The sequence below is a fragment of the Plecotus auritus genome, assembly GCF_963455305.1.
Source record: "Plecotus auritus genome assembly, chromosome: 8".
NCBI lineage: Eukaryota > Metazoa > Chordata > Mammalia > Chiroptera > Vespertilionidae > Plecotus > Plecotus auritus.
The window spans coordinates 83,319,349-83,325,290 of NC_137782.1; the positions used below are offsets into that span (position 1 = coordinate 83,319,349).

Sequence of the window (5,942 nt, forward strand, 5' to 3'; positions counted from 1 at the left end):
TAGTTGGGGAGAAGTATATTATTTTTTATATTTTATATCAACTATTAAAAAGCAAGGATGTTGTAGCATATAGATATTGCTACATTATAAAATAGCCCAAAATATAATGGCTCAAAACAACCATCCTTTGTTTAGTCATTATCCTAAGAAATGGCAGTTTGTGGTGGCCTCAGCTGGATGATTCTGCCTATTTGGACTAGACGCAGTTGATGTTGGCTGGGCACACTTATGTGTCTGCTGTCAGTTGCCAGGTCTGCTGGGATCTGGCTGATGTAAGATGACTCAGCTGGGATGGCTCATCTCAATGCATGTAGTCTCTCAACCTTTACCAGGCTTATTCAACATGGCAGCTCAGCAGGATCTCAAGAGCAATGAGAGAAGGGCCAGTACTGAAATGCTTTTCATGTCTCTGCTTACATTACATTTGCTACTGTCCCATTGCCCAAAGCAAGTTACATGACCAAGCCTATTGTCAGTGTGACAAAACCCCAAAGGCATAATAAGGAGACATACACAAATGAGGGCCATTCCTGTAATTAATCCATCATAGATATTATTCTTTCTAGGGCTAGAATTCTCTATGGAGGTAACTATTCTTCTGAGATCACTTTAGTTTATGTTAAAGTATCACATCCCCTCTTTGATTCCCAAATATTCTCAAAAGCTAAATTTGTTTAACTGACAAATTGAGCCACAGGCATTTTGACCCTAACAGTTGGCCATCTTTATAATCTAACAAAATCACTGAATCTAAACCATATTTTTTCCTCTGACCCAATGAGGTGGAGGCCTGTTTGACCATTGTGGTTAGTCTTACTACATCTGCTGTCATCTTGTATCATATCTTCTCTTTTAAAAAAATCCGAGGTTCCTCTCCCTCCTTCACCCACCTCCCAAGTGCTGCTTGGCATGGCGCTTGCTCAAAGTTCTGGGTCCCTGCTACCACCACTTCTGTCATCTTTTCCAACTGCCATCATGATCACCTACTGTGACCTCATCAGCCATGATGAGATGTTCTCTGACATCTACAAGATCCAGGAGATTGCAGATGGCCTGTGCCTGATGGTGAAGGGGAAAATGGTCAGTAGGACAAAGGGTAACATTGTTGACTTGCTTATTCGTGGAAATGCCTCTGCTGAAGGCCTGGAGGGAAGGTACTGAAAGCATAGTAATCACTGGTGATATGGTCCTGAACCGTCATTTGCAGGAAATCAGCTTCATAAAGAAGTCTACAAGAACTACATCAGAGATTACATGAAATCAATGGAAGGGAAACTTGAAGAACAGAGACCAGAAAGAACAGAACCTTTTATGACTGGGACTATAGAACAAAGGAAGCATATTCTTGCTAATTTCAAAAACTACCAGTTCTTTATTGGTGAAAACATGAATCCAGAAGGCCTGGTTGCTCTGCTGGACTACTATGAGAATGGGGTGACCCCATATATGATTTTCTTTAAGGGTGGTTTAGAAATGGAATGTTGTTCAGAGAGAAATTGACAGGTCTGCTCCAACCACGAAGACAAGAGGAGAAACAGTCCAGAGATGGAAGACGCTGACGACGCCTTGTCACGCTAGCAGTCAGCAGCTGTGCGATGCAGCAAGTTGCCTAGGACCAAACCAGAGAGGGTCGGACCTGCATTGCCACCATGTGCCCACCATCCAGATATCATTGCTGACATGTACACTTAAGGAACTGTTTGACATTGAAACGGAGACTCAGAACTGTTGGACATGGAAATTGGGACTCAAACATTTTTTGTTATTATATGTTTATTTCTAGTCTGCAGAGGCAAGATTTTTTAAAGGAATGAAATGGGGAAAAACATAGATTCAGAGGCAAAGAAGCATTGAACAGACTGTCAAACTACAGCGGGAAGGCAGAGGAGGTTGCGGTTGGGGGGCGGGGAGCTGTAGAAGATCAACCAAAGGACTTGTATGCATGCATATAAACATAACCAATGGATAAAAAACACTGGGCGGGGGGCAGGTAAAGGCATGTACTGGGGGGAAGGGGAGGCTGGGGGAAGGTCAATGGGGGAAAAAAGGAGACATATGTACTACTATTTGTAATACTTCAAATAATTTAAAAAAATAAATTAAAAAAAAACAAATTAAAAAAATAAATAAATAAATAAAAAGAAAAAAAATAAAAAAAGAAATGGAACGTTGTTAACAAATTTTGTGATTTGGATCTATCACCTGTCATCATATCTGGCTGCTGCTTTTCATCCACACACCAGGACCAGCACAAAGGGGGCTGATGGTATCTTGAGCTCTTCATTTATTTTGACCCTGATTTATTTGGAGCAGAGGCATTGTTTTTAAGAAGAACTTGTCATGTAGGTCATCTAAAAATAAAATGAATTTAAATTAAAAAAGAACAACAACAGAAGTTTGTACCACAGGAGAGGAATACGGAAAGGAGAGAGAAAACTGTGAGTGTTGCCTTCCCCCCTTCCATTTTTAAACATCTGTTCCCATCTCCAATCCATGCCATGTTCTCACCAGTACAGTGATTAAATGATCCTTTTTGTTTAATGTTCTCAAAATAGAAAAGTAAATATACCCCATCTGTCACACCAGAATTTAATGAAAATCTGACTCAAATTTTAAATATTTGGATCAATAAACTGTCAAAAATTGGGGAATCTATAACCTCAGTTTGAAGGTGTCAAGTATATTTTGTTTTTCTTTTTATTATTTTTATTTTACAAAGTGATACTTGCTCTTGGTAGTAAATTTCCTGTCCTTCTTACCCCAGACTTCTAGTCCCCAGTCACCTGCCCAGGATGCATCGCACACCTTTTAGTGTGTGTGGTATATATGTATATATATATTTTTTTTGATGGAACCATATAAAATTGCCACTGTTGAAACATTTTTTACCTACAAAAACAGGATTGTAATATCATTCATTCTAATATGTATTTTTAACATAAATGAGAGCATAAAAATATACCGGTCTGAATCTTGTTTTGGGTTTTTTTTATTTTTGTTTGTTTGTTTGTTTTTACCTACCTATATGTCCTGTTGATCATTCTACATCAGCACATAGGACTTGATATTATTTTTTTCCATGTCTACATAGGTATGGCTGCAGTTTATTTAACCATTCCCTCTCTGATGCACACTAAGGCTTATTTTCAGCTTTTATTATTACAAATACTGCCTAAGTATCCCACTTAGCATTTGAATCTGGACATCTGCAGAAAGACAGATGGGTATGCAAGGCCAGTCCACCAAGTTTTCCTGTCTCATGGTCCTCTGGCTCCCAGCAAATTGGTTTAAGTCATGACAAATCCCTTAGTCACTGGCTCTTGTGTCACAAGACTTCTCAATTGATATTTATAGGAAATTCTGAAAATACCAACCAAAGTCTCCGTTCTTCCCACTTTCTGTAACTCTTAAATTGGTTTGACTCATAAAATCCGAAGGATTTGCCCTGCAAACTTTAATTTCTGTGGAGAGAGTCTTTTTGTCTACAAGCCTTTATTGAGAAGAGATACTAGTTTCCCAGACAGACCTGGTTTTGGTTTTAACTCTGCCACATAGTAGCTATGTAACTTTAGATGACTTACCCTCTCTGAACTTCAGTTTCCTCACCTGTAAGTGGTATATGCATATCATTGGGTTCTGATGAAGATTAAATGAAATGATGTACTTGTCACATAGTAGGCACTCAACAAATAGGCCATTTGTTCCATAAACCAAGTTTCCACAGCCAAAACACTTAGTGTTTTCCTAGCAGAGCTATGCCAGTGATTTTTTAAAAGAAATATGAAAATGTCTTCTGCAAGCCCTCCTTGCTGGCTGGCATGAAGTAGGCAGTATTGTTTTCTGATCTCAGAGTTATCAATGGCTTGTGATTTCTAATTTCTGAATTCTGGCCCCATCCTTGGCATGGAAAGGTTGGCTCCAAAGGACTTAATTGCAGGCAAGAAAGCATATTATTCCCAGCATCCTTACAATACCACCAGATGATTGGTCTCATTTCCTAGCCTCTAGTTTAGACCAGACAATCTATAGACATGTAGATGGCCTTCCATATAGAGTGACCATCTGTGGAGCAGAGGAGGAAAAGCAAACCAGGGATGAAAGGAGTCATGGGTCAAATGGCCCCAACACTATGCCTTTGTTTATTGATTTTAGAATAATGTATTTATTTAGACTTTAAAAGCACATGGTCATTTTCAAATGATTCATAAAAGTACAAAAAGAAGCAATATCTTTCTGCCTAGAAATTACAATTGTCAGCTTTTGTTGAGCCCCATTCTGGACATCTTTGTATGCACAACTCAGGTTGCCCATTAGGGGAAAAGATTATATTAAATATCTTGTTTACTTATTTTCCAACACTTGTTTTCTTCTTCAGAAACTAATTATGAATATATGGGTCTGCTTTGTCTCCCATATCTATCAACTTCTTTGCAAATTTATAGTTTGCTTTTCTATTTCATTTTGTTGGATGATCTCAAGCCTGCCATCTCTGTATTTCCCAGTGCTGTTCACAGCAAGCTCTTTAGGGTACATACTTTCTGGATATGATCAGCTACTGGCTATCTATTCCTCATCACTCTCAGGCAACAGCAACAGACTACCAGCATACCAATTTTTTTTAATTACCCTTTTATTCCTGACCTCACTATAAGCAGTAGTGCTCTGTTCATCAAGATATTTCTTTCTGCCCAGCCAGCATGGCTCAGTGGTTGAGTGTTGACCTATGAACCAGGATGTCATGGTTCAATTCCCAGTCAGGAGACATGCCCGGGTTGTGAGCTCGACCCCCAGTGTGGGGCATGTAGGAGGCAGCTAATCAATGATTCTCTCTCATTGTTAGTGTTTCTATCTCTATCTCCCTCTCCCTTCCTCTCTGAAATCAATAAAAAATATATATTTTTTTAAATGGTATTTCTTTCCTACCTCTTTCCTGTGCTGCCCACGAAACTGGATTTCAGATAAAAATCCTTGATATGTTCTTCTTGGTGTTGACAAATACTTTTGAGGAAATACACATTCTTTTTTAAATATATTTTATTGATATATTAATAAAATCAAACTGCAAATTGAACCATAACCTCCTGATTCATGGTCAACGCTCAACCACTGAGCCATGCCAGCTGGGCAAAATACATATTCTTATCAGACTTTGGCAGCATGTGTCAGCTGTGGGCTTACTCCCTCATCTCAGTCTAGCTTTCTTGGCATTTGCTAGGAATCTTTCATAGTTTGTGGTGTGATGCTGTTGCAGGTTCCTACTTCATTGATGATGGGTTGTGTTCCCTCTATCTATTGTCCCCTTTGCTTACTTACATGGATTTCAAACAAGGAGTAGAGCAAAGATGCCACCATTTTTACACCAATACTAGGTTGAAAAGAAGGGTCAGACTTACACCAAGTAAAAGAGATTTTTGCAATTGAGGATTGTGGGTCTGAAGCCAGTTGAGTGCCTTTGATGCTCTCACTTCTCAAGTTTACATTTCCCAGCCATCTATCTCTATGGTGAAGACACTGCTTAATGCATACACCACGTGCCTCACTAATAATGTTTTCTATGGCCATGCTGCCATCTCCTTTGTTATAATAAGCTCAATGTGGCCCTCAGTGCCTGGGCCACACACCCATTAATATTTATGCTTTCTGAGAGTAATGGGGTGTCCCAGTGATTTGTAGGCATGAGCAGGTGCCCCTGATGGAAGAATAAGTAGAAGGCATCTCTTGGGGAATAGCCACTTTCAGTTTTCCTGTCATAGAAAAGAAGAATTTGGGTTGGGGAAATAGCCAACAGCATTTATGGAGTAATCTCAAACTATCCAATTGGCTAACTTGGATTACTTGTATGGGAAAAATTAGAGAAAAGATGGAGAAGTAGCTGATGCCCTCAGGTGGAATGAAGAGAGTTCTTTTTCCTTCCCTCGCCAGAAGCTTCCCTGTGGCTATGA

The 5,942-nt window shown here is 39.3% G+C and overlaps 1 pseudogene across 1 annotated transcript; it reads left to right on the forward strand.

Annotated features, from left to right (window-relative positions):
- The first annotated feature begins 975 nt into the window (after positions 1–975).
- On the forward strand, positions 976–2,275 carry LOC308256597 (translationally-controlled tumor protein-like; annotated as a pseudogene). The gene is made up of 2 exons: positions 976–1,480; positions 2,190–2,275. The product of its transcript is annotated as a translationally-controlled tumor protein-like (transcript).
- The last annotated feature ends 3,667 nt before the right edge of the window (positions 2,276–5,942 follow it).